We start from the raw sequence: 19,209 nt of genomic DNA on the forward strand, positions 1-19,209 counted from the left end.
CATTGAGCATCTTTATGATCATTACCTTGAACTTTTTATCAGGTAGATTGCCTATCTCCACTTCTCTTAGTTCTTCTGGGGTTTTGTCTTGTTTCCTTGTTTGGAACATGTTTTTCTGTCTCCTTAGTTTGCCTGATTCTGTTTCTATATATTAGATAGGTCTGGTATGTTTCCCTATCTTGTAGAAGTGGCCTTATGTAGGAGACATCCTATGGGGCCCAGTAGCACACTTCCCATGGTTACTGGAGCTGTATGTTCTAGGAGTGTCCCCTAGGCGGGCTGCATGTGCCCTTCTTTTGTGGCCAGGCCAACCACTGTGGGTGTGCTGGTAGGTTGGGCCATGACCTGGCCCTGTTGGATTCTAGTCCTTTCTTCATGGGTTGGGATCACTGGTAAGTGGGCCAGGTCCTGGGATGGCTGGTGAAATACCCAGGGATCCCAGGGCGGGTGTTAGCTTGCTGGTGGATGGATAAGGCCTCAGTGCTAATAAGCTAGAGGGAGGACTTCAAATGGTGTCTGCTAGCACCAGTGTCCTTGTGGTAGAATGAGCTCCCCCAAATGGCTGTCACCAGTGTCTATGTCCCAATGGGGAGTCCCAGTTGCCTCCTGCCCTGCTGAGAGCATCTCCAAGATCAGCAAGAGGGTCTGAGCCAGGCTCTGTCCAAATTACTGCCTCTGCGCTGGGACTCGGATGGTGTGAGACTTCGTTTGTACCCTTTAAGAGGGGCAGAGTCTCTATTTCCCATAACCCTTTGACTTGCCTGTATGCAAGCCCTTCTGGTCTTCAAAGCCAAATGTTCTGGGGCCTTACCTTCCTGGTGCAGAATCTCCAAGTTGGGGAGCCCATTGTGGGGCTCAGATCCCTCACTCCTTGGGTAGAATCTCTAAAATTGTGATTATTCTCCCATTTGTGGGTCTCCTACCTGGGGCTGTGGGTCTTAACTATACAATGACTCCGCCTCTCCTACCTGTTCCATTGTGGTTTCTTCTTTACATCTTTAGTTGTGGAAAAATCTTTTCTGCTAGCCTTCAGATCATTCTCATAGATAATGGTTCTGTTAATAGTTGCACCCCTGGTGTGCCTGAGGGAGAAAATGAGCTCAGGGGTTCCTACTCTGCCATCTTGGCCACTCCTCCCAACATTCTTAATTGCCAGCCATTTCCGGAACATTGGTCTGTATCATGAAAAATGTCTACGTAGCTTGTGAACTTGGGCAAGATACTGTCCATCCATGGGCCCCAATTTCCTTCCATGTGAAATGGGGAGTTAGAAATAGATGGCTGAATTTCCTTTCAGCTGTGGTTGTCTGTGAGTCTATGTTGCGCCTGTCCCCAGGGTGTCAGGAACACCTGTCACATAGCATTTGAGAACAACATTAGAGGAATACTCAGGAAGGCGTGAGATGTTTCTGGATGCTTTTCCATTGGAGTCCAAATGAAAGGGACTTGTCAGGAAGACCCCTAAGAAATCTCAATTGGTTGTTGAGCTGGTATCCTGATATACCCATGAGTATGGCCAGACTCTTTTTGGGAAAATTCAGATTCGCCCAGTGACTCTCTTAATCCTCACTGGGACCTGTGAAGGGCCCAGGCACTCTGCACAGAAGAACTACAGGTGCAGAGGCTGAGCTCCTTGTGCAGAGCTGGACTCCCACCTCGTGGGATCTCGAGGCCCTTCAAAAGGGCAGAGGTGATAGCCCGACAGAAAAGGGATGGGCTGTTTGGGGGTCCCTGCTAGTCCTGGTGTTTCTTTTTTGTCTACTGTGGGCGCCCTATAAGGCACAATGCCTGCTATAACCAGCATCACCCGGCCTCCCTGCTCACTCCCTGCTTGTGGAAGGAAGCAGCTTCAAGCTGGTTGCTGTGTGCGTGTGGGACATGACCCACAGGCTGGCCTTGAGGCTCTGCCAGGAGACGGGGACAGCCACATCAGGCAGCTGGCCTCTGATGGGGCCTCTTTCTTAGGGCAGCCTGAGTGCTGCTTGGGCTCTCAAAGTCACACTGTGTTCGGAGTCATACACAGGTCGAGGGAAGGCGGGCTCCCCCAGCTTTCCAACCTCAGCTTCCTCTTCCAAACCTGGGTCCTTACATTTTCTTATCATGTCAGCAGAAAGGTTTTGGGCATGTACCCCCAAAGTAGGTATGCATTTCATTTTCTCCGTACACAACTGTGTTAGTATATTTTGTATGCTAAAACTGTATGCAAAATAAAGACTAAAGTGATGAATTAAATAATATTTTGAAATAACATTTATTAAGAGTCAAAAAATATTTTTTCCTCAGTGAGGGAAAGTGTTTGAATATCTTTTATTTTTGTTTGACATCTTGGCTCCACTCTGAGTGATGGGGTGATTCAAAAGCCCAGGTTAAGTCCAGTTTGTTTGGATACTTGGGTTTAATGGCTGCCACACATAAAGAAGATACACTGGGTCCAAGTGGAAGCCACTCATGGTTGATGGTATGTACTAGGCCTTCGCTAAGCCTTATTGCCCATCTTTCAGTTATATCTACTGATTATACAAGGGTCCCCACTGAAATCTGGCAGCTAAATTCCTACCTTTCTTGCATTGATCATCGAAGTTCTTAAAACTAATTGGATTGCTTTTATGTATGCATTGTTTAGAAATTTTACAAATAGGGTGGAGAGGATTTTTTTAGTATCAGCTTTATTGAGATAGAGTTCACCTGCCAAACAATTTACCCATTTAAAGTACACAATTTAGTAGGTTTTAGTATATTCACAGAGTTGTGCAATCCTCACCACAATTGATTTAGAATCTTTTCATCACCCCAAAGAGAAACCCTGTTCCCATAGCAGCCACCCCTCTTTCCTCCCCTCCACTTTTGGCTATTATGCTATGAACATTCATGTACAATCTTCTGTGTGGACACATTTTCATTTCTCATGGGCATATACCTATGAGTAGAATTGCTGGGACATATGGTAATTTTATGTTTTATCTTTTTGAGGGAAGAACTGCCCAAATGTTTTCCAAAGAGGCTGCACAATTTTATATTCCACCAGCAACATATGAGGCAATTTCAGCAACATGTCCAACTTCTCCACATTTTGTCAACACTTATTATTGTCTGTCTTCTTTATTATGGACACCCTGGTGGATGTGAAACGGGTACATCACTGTGGTTTTGATTTGCATTTCCCTAATGACTAATGATGTTGAATACGTTTTCCTGGGCTTATTGGGCACTTGGTTATATTGTTTGGAGAAATGCCTGTTCAAGTCTTTTGCACACTTTTAAATTGGGTTGTTTGTTTTTTCATTGTTGAATTGTAAGCATTCTTAGTATGTTATATGATATCAGATACATGACTTGCAAATATGTTTCCTTATCCTTTGGGTTGTCTTTTCATTTTCTTGATATTTCTAAGGTTTTAAAGCATACAGACAGAGGGGTTTCTGCAGCTGTCACTCTTAGATGGTTTTCAGGAATGAAGTCACATAACGAGGGAAACATTGCCAAACATCAGGTTTAAAAATGCCTCCTCCAATATACAATTTTCTTTCTAAAAGAGTTATTTTCTCACTCCCAGTTACAACTTTATTCTTACCTTACAGACCAAGAGTATTTTAATTTTAATTTTTTTATTTTACTTTTTAAAATTGAAGTATAGTCAGGTACAACGTGTGCCTAAAACTGTTTAAAAATGTATTTACATAGCTTAATAATATCCACTGGCAAGCATACTGTTGGGTGCCACTTGTCATCATAGGAAATGCTAGCCAATTTGGAGCACCTTGAACAAGGAAATGGCTGGTTTGACAAGCCTTTTAAGTATCTTGCTATGAGGCAACCACTGTGGTACAAAAATTTCATGGTTGCTCAAATAGAAAGTCTAAAGTCCTTGTTTTTATAAAACTCTCCACCTCGGTGACATACAGCAGCCCTTGATGCGTGTGATGTCAGCCTCCATGCCTCAGTCACTTGTCTGCAAGTGAATATCAAATGAGGTGTTCTATTTGTAAACCTGACCCCATAATTTCTTTTATTAACAAAAATTGAATTTGGGCTAAAGCAGCAGCTTTCTCCCAGGCTGTACCTTACACAGTCTTCCCATAAGATGCTACTTTTCTTGTTGTTGTTGTTGGGTGGGGGAAGGTAATTAGGTTTATTTATTTACTTATTTTAGAAAAGGTACTGGGGGTTGAACCCAGGACCTCATGGATGCCAAGCATGTGCTCTACCACTTGAGCTAGACCCTCCTCTCATAAGATGCTATTTTATTAAAGATGTCATTTATTGCTGAGTACATCTTCTCCAGGACATCTTTTAGTAGCTCACACACAAAAAATAATTTTTAAGATGTATTTTATTATTCATAGAGTGTAACAAATACTGTTAGCTGAGATCTGTTGGGGACATCTGTACTTTAATTGTATAATCAATCTCCTCAACTAATTAATTTGCTCTAATGCTTGCAGGCTTCAAATGCTCACCAGGATTTGAATATATTTTAATTTGTTGCCATGTTGTTGTTGTTGTTGTTGTTTTAAATATTTCATTTCAGTCATTTTTTTCCCAAGCAGGGGAAAAATAAGTGTTTTTCAAGTATGATTTTTTTGATCTACTGCAATGAAGTGAGAAACCTTGACAGAAGTTTTAAAATTTATCATTAAGTCCAGTGAGGTTTTCAAAGGCAGTGGATTAAATATTCCCTCACTTTAAACATTACTGAAGACCTGACAGAGGTCTATCCTTGCATCCAGAGTCTTGTTTAGTTTTCAAACGTCCTGCTAATCACGATGTTTTCGTGTTATCATTAGCCAGTATCTCAGCATAATACACTCTTCATGGAGATTAAGAGTGACTGCAAATCCATTCTTCAGGTCATCGTCTTGATTATTTAAATATTTGTGGCTGACTTTCCATCGGGTCTGATTAGATTGTCTCTGTTTTTACCTGTTCGCGTGGCTGATGAAGGATTTGTATCAGGGTTGGGAAGAAGGTCATCTCTGCCATTTTCTGGTCGTTCCGTGGGCTTGCATGGTTAACTTTATCCTCGCTCCATAGTCTTCATGCAGTAATCTTCTAGGGCCATTTTGTAAGAGTGAATCTTGACAGAACCAGACAATCTAACTGGGCAACATCCCTACATCCCACAGCAGGAGTGAAGGAGAATCCCACGCAGGCTCTTCTGGGGTCCCTTAGGGGCCTGTGTGTGGCATCCAACCTGGGACAATCTGAGGTACAGAAACAGAGAGCAGCTGCTTCCATCATAGAGTAAATAGCATAAAACTTCCTCTCATTTTGTAAGATAAACATTAATTAAATATCTAACATTTCCTTCCATCCCCTGGTGGATGGCCGTGACTAGTTCTGAGGTCCACGCACCTACTCTGGAGACCATCTGCTTTAAACATTAGACCAAAGTTCCTTTTTAAGACAAACACCACAAGCACATCTGATATATAGCTGTTTTTCAAAAAGAAAACTCAAACCTCCCCAAAGGCATGTGGGGGTAGCCCTATTTGACAGATGTATAATGTAATCGCTCGGAAACCTCATTTTTTTTTTTTAACAAAATAGTCTAAATAGATAAGGGAATCTTGTGACCCTATGATAAATGAACCCATTGTGTAAAACAAATGATCAGCCCCTTTAAGTGTTTCATAGTTTGGGGCTTTTTTTAACCTCCAGGTACAGAGGGCAGGGCTAATCACTTTTCTTGGCTCAGGGCACAATGTCATCAGTTTTTTGCTCAAGATCCAAACCTAGTTCCTAGTTTTCATTACTCATTCCCTTTCATAGGCATTTCCCACTCCCATTTTTCTCCCTTGATAGGCAACCATTCCTTTTTTTCAATCTATATCTGTATCTGTCCTTATGATTGTAAACAAACATATCATTTATAAAATATATAGTTCATGCATAAACTGTGTATAAATATAATTTATAAGTCAGGCAGGAGTTCTGTGTGCATGTGCTTTTTAATTTGCATAAATGAATGTGCTCTGTCTAGGTCTGATCCTGTTTCCTTTTTACTCAGCACGATGCTCCGGAGGTCTGTCCACGCTGCACGGGATTCCACGAGCTTCCTCCTCATGCAATATGTTGCTTCCTCTAAAAATGAATACCTAGATCACCCCGCATTTTCCAACATCACAAAAACCTGAGGTGAACACCCATGCACCGATCCCCTTCGAGGACACCTGGGAGAACTCGCTGTAGACTGAAGGCTTGTGGTCCAAAATTCGTATGTTAAAGTCTTAACCCCCAAGGTGATTGTGTTAGAAGGTGGTGATTAGGTCGTGAGGGCAGAGTCCTCATGAATGGGATTAGGGCCCTGATAAAGGAGACCCCAGAGGGCTTCCCTGCCCCATGTGAAAGGCATGTGAGGACACGGAGAAGACGATCGTCTATGAACCAGGAAGCAGCCTCGCCAGACACTGACTCTGCTGGTGCCTTGATCTTGGACTTCCCAGCCTCCAGACTGTGAGGAATACATTACTGTTGTTTATCAGCTAACTAGTTTATGGTATTCTGTCGTAGCTGCCCAAATGGGCTAAGGCAAGACTCCTCAGGAGCTGGATTGCCGGGTCATAAAGTACTCTTATGAGTTCTTACTTTAGGAGTCACAGCCACCATGCTGGTTCCAGATAACTGCGCCAGTTCCCTCCCCTTTTTAAATTGTGGCCAATCTGATATGCATAACATGATGTTTTCTTGTATAACTTTCATATTTCTGAGAATAATGCATTTGAGTATCTCTTCCATGTTCTTCTCTGTCCTCTTCTGTACATTGCCCATTTCTGTACTTTGCACGCATGCTATTTTTCTGTGGGGCGTTCCTGTTTCTGCTGGTTGGTTTGCAGGAGTTCCTAGTATCTTCTAGATGGTAGTCCTTCTGTGACCTTGGACATGGCACCTATCTTGTCTCTGCGGAGTGGCCGTGAAGCACACATAGCTCTCGGGGGAAGGTAGAGCTCGGTGGTAGAGTGTGTGCTTAGCATGCATGAGGTCCTGGGTTCAACCCCTAGTACCTCCATTAAGTAAATAAATAAATAAAAACCTAATTACCCCCTCCCCAAAATTTAAAAAAAAAAAAAAAAACCCGTGGCTCTCAATGTTTGCACCTTGACGGCTGGCTTTCCATTCTGGCCACACCATTACCCAAGTGACCCTGGGCTAATTAACCACTGTGCATTTTGGTGACTTATCTGTCAAATGGGGATACTAATAGCACAAACTTCATGGGGTTGCTAAGAATATTAAATCAGTCAGTATTTTAAAGCCCTTAGAACAGTCCCTGGCACACAGTATGCATTATGTAAGTGTCTGTTAAATTAGTACAAAACATTACCTTGGCTCTGGAGTTCTCGGGTGAACAGAACTCTTTAATTTCAATGCAGTCACATTCATCAATAATTTCATTTATGGGGAATCTGTTCAAGTTGTTCCTCCCCACTGCTAGTCACAGAGGTACCCTCCTACGTTATCGTCTATAAGGCGTATGATGTTACTGTCCACGCTGGGGGTGTTGAGCCACCTGGCTCCAGCCATTTTATACAGCTTCCGGTGCTTCCGGTGAGCATCCAGTTTTACTTTATTGCCACCGAGGGGGTCAGTTTCCAGCCCCATCTCAGACCATCCTGGCCTCAGCCACTGCCGTCCACCTTGCCACAGCCCCCCCAACACACACCAGGACTGGCCAGAGCTCTCTGCTAAGCTTGTCCTGATTACTGCTGTTGAGTCATCATCATGCTGCCTCATTAGTGGGGCCTTAGGAGAGGTACTACTATCTGGCAGGTCAAGTCCCTGTTCTTTGCCCTTCTTTTTCGATACAGATTTAGTGCATATGAACATTGTTCTTCCATATACACTTTAGTGTGTGTTTATCAAAGTCCTCAAAAACTTCGACTGTAAATTTTAATGCCAGGGCATTGAATTCATACATTAATTTGGAGGGAGAGTAAATATCTTTCTAATATTATGTTTACCCAACTCAGAGAATGGAGTGCTACCCTATTTAATTAGATCTTTCAAAACGTCCTTTAAAAGAGTTTGTCTGCTCTCCATGAAGGTCTTAGATATTCCTGGATATAACATAATATATATATATATATATAAAATATAATTTTTGGCACTATCATGAGTCATCTTTCTATTATTATGATGATACTTCTGTTGATTATTGTTGGTAACAGAAAATTCCATAATGGTTTTGGTAAGTTTTTCTTGTCTCTGGCAATTTTTATGAGCTGCATTATTTTTGTCTTAATATAGCTGATCCCATTGTCTGCAAATAATGGTAGTTTTCCTTTCTTTTTCAGATCTTACGCCTTTAAAAAGCATTTTCCTCTACTGTTGGCTGTGACCCCTAGGGCTGTGTTACAGGAAAGGGTGGTGGTGATGGGAGAGTGTAGTCTTATTTTCAGTCTCAAAGGGAGTTGGGGATAAACTTTCTCCCTCAGTGTAACACTTGCTGTAAGTGTTCTGGTGCATCACTTTTTCTAAGTTAAGGCATTTCCTTTCTAGTTGCAGTTTTTCCAGTTTGGAAGAGGTTTTTCTTTTTTTCCCAGTTAAAAATAGGTGTTTATAAAATGTCCATCAACAGATGACTGGGTAAAGAAGATGTGGTATGTTTATACAATGGAATACTATTCTGCCATAAAAAATGACAACATAACACCATTTGCAGCAACATGGATGTTCCTGGAGAATGTCATTCTAAGTGAAGTTAGCCAGAAAGAGAAAGAAAAATACCATGTGAGATTGCTCATATGTGGAATCTTAAAAAAAAAAAAAATGACCATGAGTAGAAAACAGAAACAGACTCATAAACATAGAATAAAAACTTGTGGTTGCTGGGGGGAGGAGGGGTGGGAAGGGATATACTGGGAGTTCAAAATTTGTAGATACTGACAGGCATATGTAGAATAGATAAACAAGATTATACTGTATAGCGCAGGGAAATATATACAAGATCTTGTGGTAGCTCACAGTGAAAAAAAGTGTGACAATGAATATATGTATGTTCATGTATAACTGAAAAATTGTGCTCTACACTGCAATTTGACACAACATTGTAAAATGACTATAACTCAATAAAAATTTTTTTTTTTTTTAAAATAGGTTTTGCTACACAGTATATAAACTAGATAAACAACAAGGACCTACTCTAGAGCACAGGGAACTCTATTCAATATTTTGTAATAACCTATAATGGAAAAAAATCTGAAAAAGAACATATATATGTTATATATCTGTATATCTGAATCATTTTGCTGTGTACATGAAACTATCACAACATTGTAAATCAACTTAACTTCAATTAAAAAAAAAGACTCAGTGTGAAAGAGGACAGAAGATTTTCATGGGATTTTACAAAGATCCAAGGCCCTTCTCTTCAACACAGACTCTCACATAGTTAATAATGGGTGAGAACCACCTCTTCCCACAAGTCTCTAGAATTCCATGCATCGCCTGGCATTTGGAATGTGGCTGTCCTGAGAGCAGGGTCACCCTTGGCTAGATGGAAGGACCCTGGGATTTGAAAATAATATGTATGTGTATAAGTGAATCACTTTGCTGTACACATAAAGCATTGTAAATCAACTACATTTCAATAAAAAACTAAAAATTAAAGTATAGGTATTGGACTTTATTGAGTGTTTTCTGCAAAAATTGAGATAATGACAATATTATTCTCCTTTATTCTAGAAATGTTAAAAATGACATTGACACATTATTTTTTGACATTAAGCCATTATTGCCTTCCTGAGATAAAGCTTAATTAGTTATAATCTTTTCTTAATATCCGATTAGGGTCAGATTATGGAAACATATTATTTATTTCTCAAAAATCTGAAGAACTTTCCTATGAAATGGTCTGGGCCTGAAGCTGCCAGGTTTTGATATGCATTGTCATTGTTAGTCCGCTGCTAAGTATTTTGTAATCTCCCTTTCAGCTTTATTTTTAATCTAAGCATATTTGTTAGTATGTTCTTTGGTTTCCAGATAGATGGGATTTGTAAAAATACTCATTTAATATTGATTTCTAATTTTGTTATATGGTAATAGAATATATTACACGTCACTAATATGCATAATTATATATATATATATAAAATATTGTTTCCTTAGAACTCATTGAGGTACACTGTCAATTTTTATAGATTCCACACTTGCTTGAAAAGAGTGTGTCTTCTCTTTGTTAGGTGTTGAATCCTATCTAGAGCTGATAGTTCAAGCTTTCTACACATGTTTGCTCATGACTTTTGCCTTCTTGAGCCATTAGAGTTTGGGAAAGGTGTGCTAAATCACCTGCCCTGGTATAACCTGGGATGAATGTTTATTTTTGATTCCCCTCCCCCATGTTTAAAAGGTGAAAAATCAGCCTTGATCGCTACTCTTTATCTACTGACTTTGGTTTAAGCTGATTCATTAAAAATTCTTTTGTCTCAAACCAGTGATTCTGGTTTTATTGTAAAAAACGCACAATGTGCTCTGCACACTCTGATCTTCCCTCTCCTACCAACGGCTTCCCCCACCAGAGAATCTCTAATGAAGTCGATTTGAGGTAAAATGTCTGTTGGGGCTCATCCGATCATTTCCTGAAGTATTTTCAAAGTAGGCGCTGAGGCTGACGTCCCAGCCCCTCCTCAAGTTCCTGGAAGGGTGGGGTGAGCAGGAAATACTAAATACTAAATACTTCCAAAGGGAAGAAAGGAACTACTTGATTATCATGAGCACGTGGCCCCCAGACCTGCTGGCTCCTGGGGGTGATGGTGCTGACGCCCTGTTCCCTCCACATCAACCAGTCAGAAGACTGTGCACGAGCTGATCACACACCCTGCGACCCCCTGCCTCACCTGGGCTTTAACTACACTTTGCTGAAAGCCTTTGGGAGTTCAGGGTTTTCTTAGTCATGAGCCACCCCGTCCTCCTTGCTCAGCCCTGCAGTCAGCCTTCTCTCCTCCAAACTGGGATGTGGTTTGTTTGGCCGCAGGGTGTGCCGGGCACACGAACTTGCCTTCAGTAACGCTGTTTTTAATCCTCAGTAAAGTTGATGCTCTTTTTTTATTCTCCATCAAAGGGGGAGCCTAATAATTTAGGAAAACCCTGAACCTATGGATTTGAGCTCTGATCTCACTCCCACTCCCTGCCCCCACCCGCCTCCTTTTCTCCTCCTCTCTGTCCTCCTTTCCCTTCCTCTTCCCTCCCCTTCCTTCCCTCTCTGTCTCTCTCCACCCCCCACTCCCGGTAGATTTACTTAATTTCTTGGCTCACCAGCTGGATTCACATGTGAACAGATGTTTTGATCAATGACTTTGTCTAAGTGCTAAAAGTCGCCAGTAGCAGGTTAAACCCAGCAGGCTAGTAAAAAGCCCCCCACCCAAGCGCAAAGCGAAGGTGACAGTGTCTTTGATTTTTCTGCTTGTTTGTTATTACATTGTTGGCAGGTAGCTTTGTCTCTTGCAGCTGCAGGCTCTATTTTTCTTGATGTTTAAATTGAAAGGATTTCCTGTACCCACATCCAATCCCAGATTTTAAGCCTTCAAATCCAGTTGCTTCCTGATTGGATTTGCATGCTTCTTCCTCAATTAGTAAATGAGCTGTTTCTTCCATGGGGCAAGTCCTTGGATCTGTGTTGAAAGTGACCCTTGAGTTTTCTGTGCTTTCCCTGGGCAGGCGTATCAAGGCTGAGTCTGCAGTAAAAGGCTTGTTTCAACCATCTGTGGACACAAAGCCCCTCCATGTTCTGTGGACGTCATGGCGCCATGACGTCAGGTCCTGGCTGAGGCCGGCCCTGGCCAATGCGCCCCGAGGCTGCAGTCTCCACGGGGGAGCCAGTGGGCACCCTTGAAGCCTGAGAGACCCAGTTCAGGGCAGAGAAGAAGGAAGAGCAGATTTCTAGTCGGCACTTAATAAATTCATGATGCCGACACCGTCTGGAAATATTAACCTGTATATGCAGAGTCAGAGGTAGCAGACCTGTGGTGCGTCATCAGGGGTGCCTTCTGGTAGTTTTATTAAGATGCTCCATTAGAAATGATCCGAGAAGCATCAAACGCCAGGCAGCGTACCATTAATCTGAGTGTCTTACCAAGGGACACCCACTCACCTGGACAGTCCCTCGTGTGTGGGACTGAAACCTGTGTCACAGGATACATAGCTTCCCAGTCTCCTCTGCCTTAAAGGCCAGAGCCCCCTCCCCACTCATGGTGTCAATCAAAGATGTCCCCACACTTTCGCATAAACCCTCTGATTCTCACTCTGGGGATAAGAAACCTAGGTGGAGAAAATTGAAGGCCTTTCTGAGAATGACAGCGTGATGGTCTGAGCCCCATCTGATGCTCTTTCTATTTGTGTGAGGGGAGTCTGCGCGGCGCGAGGGGCCCTGAGCTGGGCGGGGTGGGCGGGGTGAGGGCCCTGTGCTCGTCTCCTCCCACGGCAGGTGGTGGGAGGTTGTGCGCGTGCGCTCTCCCACCCTCCCCCACTCACAACTACCTTCCTCTGGGTTTCATCTGATGCTCTAGCCTCCTCAAAGTGGCCTTGAAATGCTGAGGTTCCTTGGATCAAACCACAGATTGGAGAGTGGGATTCGTTACTCTCGCTCATTTCACGGTTGGAGAAGTGGCCAAGATGTCCACGAAACACGCAGGCACTTTGTGTCCCCAGACGGTGGAGACAGGCTTTTTGCTGTAGACTCAGCCTTGATACGCCTGTGCAGGGGAAGGGCAGAAAACTCAAGGGCCACTTTCAACAAAGATCCAAGGATGTGTGCCCTGTGGGTGACATGACTGCTTATTTACTAACTGAGGAAGAAACATGCAAATCCACACTCTTGACCAATTCACAGCCTTTTAAAGGGCTGGATTTTGCATTCCCACATTTGTGTTTCCAGCGGCGATCACAGTGCCTGGCAGACCCATAAGAGTGAGTGTGCTGAGTGGAGGGGTCTTGGGCTATACCGAAGGGCTACCCCGTCCTCCCCACGTTTACACCGCGAGGCCACGGCGACACAAAGCAGTGCCTGAAGTCAAAGGACGCAGGCACCTCAGAGGGCACATTGAACAAGCCACTGTAAGGTCTCAAGCCTGTGAAAACAGACCATCGCTTGGAGCCGTGGGTGAGCGGAGACCCGCGCAGTGGGCGGGGCGGCCTGGGGCAGGTTTGGCACTTACCCGCTTTGATACTGGTATTAATGAAACCCATTGCAAATTTGTGCGTAACCAGAACTTAACTGACTAGACCTTTCAGGTGAACGATGTGTCCCTTCCTCCACTCGACTTTCTTTCGGGAGAAGATATTAGCCAGCTTTTCACTGAGGCAACAAGCAACTCACACCTAATGTGACTCCTTCTCTTCCCGGGGTTGGCGGGGCAGCTGCCTGGATTTGCTGGTGGTCGGGGTCGGTGTGGGGACGCCTGGGGAAGGGGCCTGGCCATCTGGGCACTGCTCCTCCCGGAGTCCCTGCAAACCCTCGGGGACATTCAAAGCTTAACCTGAACTTTGTGTGGGTCATGCATGGTCGCTCTCCACGGGCAAGTCTCACGTCCAGGCTGAGCACTGCGGGGCCGGTGTGTGTGTGTGCGCGCGCGCGCGCGCATGTGTGCGTTTGAAAGCAGCTCTTTACTGGAGATGAGCTCCAGCCCTGCACAGCTGTGAGGAAGCCACACAGTTCTCCTGTTCCATCCTAAAAGGAATTCACTTTGTTCATTTTGTTGCGACTCTACTCAAAATTCTTCTCTCCTTCCCGGACAAGTCTCAAACCCCTCCTTCCAGGGTGGAGAATTTTCCCCATGATGCCTACCCTTCCTCCCTTCCACCTCACACCTCCAGGGTGCTCTCCCCCAGACCCTTCACTGCTGACCAGGCTGGGTGGGCCAGGCAGGCTGGCTTTGGATGTGTCCCCACACCCTTGGTGAAGTCTTTGACAGCCTCTCCCACCCTCTGTGACTCCACCTTTGATTCCTATTGTTTCCTGTTTGTACTGTCCCTTCTACAATTACCCATGGAGCCCCTGAAGATATTTCCTGTCACCTGTTTTTATTTTCCTTTTCATGTGTTTATGTTTTCATTTCTTAACGACAAACTATAACAAACTGTCATTTTTGAGATGCTACAGCAATATATGCTTATTGCAGAGAAATTAGAAAATAAAGATTAATAAAAACAAAGAAAAGAAATCATCACAGTCTTAACTGCAGGTAACATGTTGGCATGTGTTCTTTGACATATGCGTTCGTGGATGTTTTCTTGATTCTGAGATACCATCATTTCTAAGACACACACTTGACCAATGAATAGCCTTTTAGAGAGAAAAGAAAGTTCTTTCAGGGGTAAGATGAACCCATTTCATAAAGAGTAAGATGTGATAACAGTGCATTTCTAAATTGCAAAAATATGTGTCATTCCCAAAGTGGGACATACTGTTTTCATAACACTTAACATTTATATTGTAAGCTAATGTTATTGTTTTTTTTAATGCTATTCTGCAACAAAATTTTAGCTGACTGCAGTCATTGATTTACATCATTTTATGGATATAATGTAAAATACATAGCTAATTCTCTGTGCTAAAAAAGTCAGAAAGAGAAAGCTGATTTTGCAGTAAAGTTCTTGGTAATTAATATTTGTGTACACCCACGATAATTTCCTTACGATAAATTCCGAAGTGTGGATTTTTTTTTTATAATCATCATTGCCTCTAAGATTGTTGCTTTCTTTTCTTTTTTTTTTAATTGGGATACAGTCAGTTTACAATGTTGTGTCAATTTCTGGTGTACAGCATAATTCTTCAATCACACATACTACTATTGTTGCTTTATAAACGTTGCAAACCTAATAATACATTGTTATAATTATTACTTTATATAACTTTATGCCTTTTAGAGAAACTGAGAAAAGAAAGCAAGTACAAAGTATATATTTATGGAGTTGATTATATTAACTTTTAAAAAAAACCATTTCTGTTTCTCTTCACTTGATCTTGAGGGCTTGCTTTACCATATGGTGTCATTTCCTTACTCCAGCACAACTTTGTTCCCACTCCCTTCCTTTGGGATGCTATTTTCAAGTATATTACACTTCTATACATCATAGCTTTAACTCTAGGTTATACGCATAGTCTCTATGCAATTGCTTTTTAAATCAGTCAAAAGAAGAAAAAAGAAATATGAATTTACACTATCTGTTATAATTACATAGTCACCTTTATTGGTTACTTTTTGCTTTTTTTTAGGAGGATTTGATTCACTGCCTAGAGTCACTGGCTTTCATCCTGAAAAACTTTCTTTTAGTATTTCTAGTATTTAGTATTTCTAGAAATGAATTCTCTCAGGTTTTGTTTATCTGGGAAAGTCTTGATTTCACCTTTGGGCTTTGAAAGATAGTTTTGCTAGATATAGAATTCTTGGTTGATGGTTTTTTTTTTTTTCCTTTCAGCACTTTGCAGCATCCACTGCACCTGGTCTTCACGATTTCTGATGCAAAGGCAGCTGCTAATCCTATCGGGATGACTTCATGTAATGAGTTATTTTCTCTTGCTGCTTTTGAGATTTTTCTCTATGTCTGCCTAAATATTCTACCCAGAATAGACTCCAGGTAGATAGAAGGCACAAGACTTGCTGTGATAATTATTGTAAAAACTTCTAATTTTATATGTTAAATCATAAATTATATAAACTATAAATTATATATAAATTTTATCATATTAAATTATATATAAATTATAATTATGCATATGTAATTTGAAATCTTCTTCATCTATTTGGTATCTAATTTAATCCTCATAACTTCAGGAGGTTACTACCTTCCTTTTACTGATGTGGAAACTGAGGCTTAGAGAGGTCATGAAATGTACAAATATCCACACAGCAACTAAGGCGTCTGCCTTCCCCCATCCCTCTTTTTCTTCCTCCTGAGATCTAGAGACACATGGAAGATTAAGGAAGGTGTGAGTTTGTGTGTACGGGGAGAAAGAATTGGAGTGGGAAGGAGACCTCCCTTTGGGGATGCATCAGTAACTAAAACAAAGTTGTGCCTTGATGGCATTCCATCCAGCTGGGGAGACAGACACAGCGTGGCAGATCTGGCCCCTGCCCTGGGCCTAGATGCTCTGTTGGGACCACAGAAACCTTATCCTGACTCTTGCCTTTTCCCTTCTCCATATCCTTCTGCTCCTCCTTTTGAAATGCTTCTCTGCTTTCTCCTTTCTTGCTTGCTTTTAACACAGCTGCAGTCCAGATGCTTGCTGTCCTTGTCTGGATCTCTGCAATGACCTCCTGGCTGGCCCTGGTCCCATCTTGGTGGCCCCAGCCCAGTCTCTGCTCCAGAACCTATTGTAGGTTCTACTACCGTATTTCCCAAGGGCAGGCCCCCTGGTCGGCCTTCAGGACAGACTGCAATCTTGCCCTCCCCAACCCATTTGACCTCCTCTCCCCTCCTCTGTGAATTGACCCCTGCTGGCTAACAAGGGTGCCCTTCCCTCTGCCCCTCACAGATCCTAGACTCATTCAAATGCCCACCTTTCCTCTTGCCTTTTTGAAAAGCACAGCTCTTCCTGCCTCCCGCGCATCCTAATGTGCATAATTGTAGTTAAGAACATGGGCCATGGGGTTACAGAGATCTGGGTTAAAATTCTGTGATTACCCCTTGGCTGGCTGTGTGTGAGCTCATTTAACCTTCAGGGCCAGGGTCACCGAGCGTAGAATGAAAATAGCATTAGCAGTTCCTAATTGCCGACAGAAGGGTGATGTGGTGGAGTCACATGAAAGGCACTGTGTGTGGCGTCTGGAAAATTGGGAGACATGGCTGCGGTTACTGTCATCGTCCACTTGTAAGTTCCATCCCACACCTGCCTTCTTCATGGGGCTTCTCCGCCTGCTCTAGAGACCCAGCAATCAAGTCCTTGTGCAGCGGGGGCACCCAGTTTAGCCCTAAAACATCCTCCCTGCAGTGACTGTGTTAGCTAGCCATCCTAGGGTGCTCGCTTCTGAGGACAGAGACGGCGAGTTTCCTTCATGCTCCTTTTGCATGCTCACGGCACTTGGAAAAATCTTCTGGTTGGAGTTAAGGGGTGCTTAAATTAAGCTGGACAGACCCCCAGAGCTGGATTTGCACAGAGCAGATCTGTGGCTGGTGGAGGGGAGGACGGTGGCCTGGGTGCCCACTAGGGACAGAGGACTCCCCAGTGGTGGCCAGTCTCCTGCTTCCACACCCTGTGGCATTTTCAAGGGTAACATTGGAACAGGAGGGGGGATTTTCACATGAAACAGGCACAAGTTCTGTTTAATGAGAACTTGAGACGGAAGCTGGGGAGATCATGACTTCTTGACAGTGTAATTACAGGCCACTTTTCACCACTAAATTATGGTTGTTTAGCCAGGCACTGGCCCAATTTTGGTTAGCATCAGAGAAGAGTGGCCTGCCTCTGCTTTCAGCAGTGAACTGACACTGTCTTTGAAATTGGAGAACCGGGGAAGTACATCCATGCTGGAGTGGCTGCTTGTATTAAGAATATTCCTGAAAAATTATGTGCAAATTGATTCCTATAAATATTTTCCCTTTGGCTGACATAATATCAGAGTATCATTTCTGATTGATCGTCAAGCATCCCTGAACGCTTTCTCTTTTGGTTTCCTAAGTAGCTAATTGTCTGTAAATGTGTGAGGGTGGGAACTTTCTATTTAAAGCAATAAGCTATTTTAAGTAAATCCTTTTGTAAAGCAAAGAACCCTATTTTATTCTCCCTGGCTTGATCCCTCAAATAAACGGGCTTTCTCTTGTAAATAATTGTTAACGTGCTACAATTAGCTCACCGTGTACCTGGTTCTTGAGGGTAGAGCAGTGCAGTGGGGAAGGAGGGTGGTCTGGGGAGAACCGACAGCCTGGTGCTTCCTGCTCTCACATAATCTCCCCAGAGTCCCGAGGCCGGTACTATTACCCCACTTAGCAGATGAGGGAAATGAGGTTTGGAAGAGGTTAAGTCTGTGTCCGAGGTGGCACAGAAGGTATGAGAGATGCCAGGACCCAGTCCAAAGCTGCATCCCCACCCAGCCTGGAGGCAGGCCCGGTGCTCACAGGCCTCCGTATCCAGGCCTTTCAATGGGAAGTAAAGTTGGAGGGCAATTTAGGTGCCGTTCTTTGTTTTTTTTTTCAATTGAAGTATATTTAGTTTACAATGTTGTGTCAATTTCTGGTGTACAGAATAATGTTTCAGTCATACATATACATACATATATTCTTTTTCTATTATCTTTCATTATAGTTACAAGAAGATATTGGATATAGTTCCCTGTGCTCTACAGTAGGACCTTGTTGTTTATCTATTTTATATATAGTAGTTAGTATCTGCAAATCTTGAACTCTCCAATTTATCCCTCCCTGCCCTCTTCCTCCCTGGGTAACCATAAGTTTGTTTTCTGTGTCTGTGAGTCTGTTTTTGTTTTGTGAATAAGTTCATTTGTGTCATTTTTTTTTTAAGATGCCACATATGAGTGATATCATATGGTGTTTTTCTTTCTCTTTCTGGCTTCCTTCACTTAGAATGATGATCTCCAGGTCCATCCATGTTGCTGCAAGTGGCATTGTTTTATTCTTTTTTATGGCTGAGTAGTATTCCATTATCTATATATACCACAACTTCTTTATCCACATCTTTCAATGGACTTAGGTGCTGTACTTGAAGGCCACCCTCGCTTCTAGCTCTTTGAGCCATTTTTGGGGTTGAGCACTGTATCCTTCAAGAAAGGAAATGGATTCTCTCTGGATACAGTTTCCCTGGGGGCTCCACTGTGGCCACGAAGATTGGTGGAAAATGAACGGTGACTCAGTGTTTCTCTCCCAACCCTCTTGACCCCTGTGGGCTCTGCCAGGTCACCTCTTCCTTTACTTTCTCTTCTCCAGGATGAAGGCCATCCTTCCAGACAACCAGATGATATAGAGCAGCAAAAAGCTCAGTTGCCTGGTTTTAACGTTCTTAATGACCAGGAGTTCTCATATTTTACAGACTCTTTAAATAGAGCCGCACACACACAAATTCAAATTCACAAAGACATGAAAAAATTAATAAATAGACATCTCAAATAAATAGAGTTCAGAGACCAGAATGGGGGGCTCTCATGCCCTGCACAGAGCCAAGCAGGAAGAAAAAAGATTCAACTTCTTTCCTGGCAAGGACTCAGCCAGTGAAAAGCCATGGACTCTTTGCTTACTATCACCCTCCCAGCCGCCTTTTCCTGT

The sequence above is a fragment of the Camelus bactrianus genome, chromosome 11 (assembly GCF_048773025.1).
Source record: "Camelus bactrianus isolate YW-2024 breed Bactrian camel chromosome 11, ASM4877302v1, whole genome shotgun sequence".
In the NCBI taxonomy this organism is placed as follows: domain Eukaryota; kingdom Metazoa; phylum Chordata; class Mammalia; order Artiodactyla; family Camelidae; genus Camelus; species Camelus bactrianus.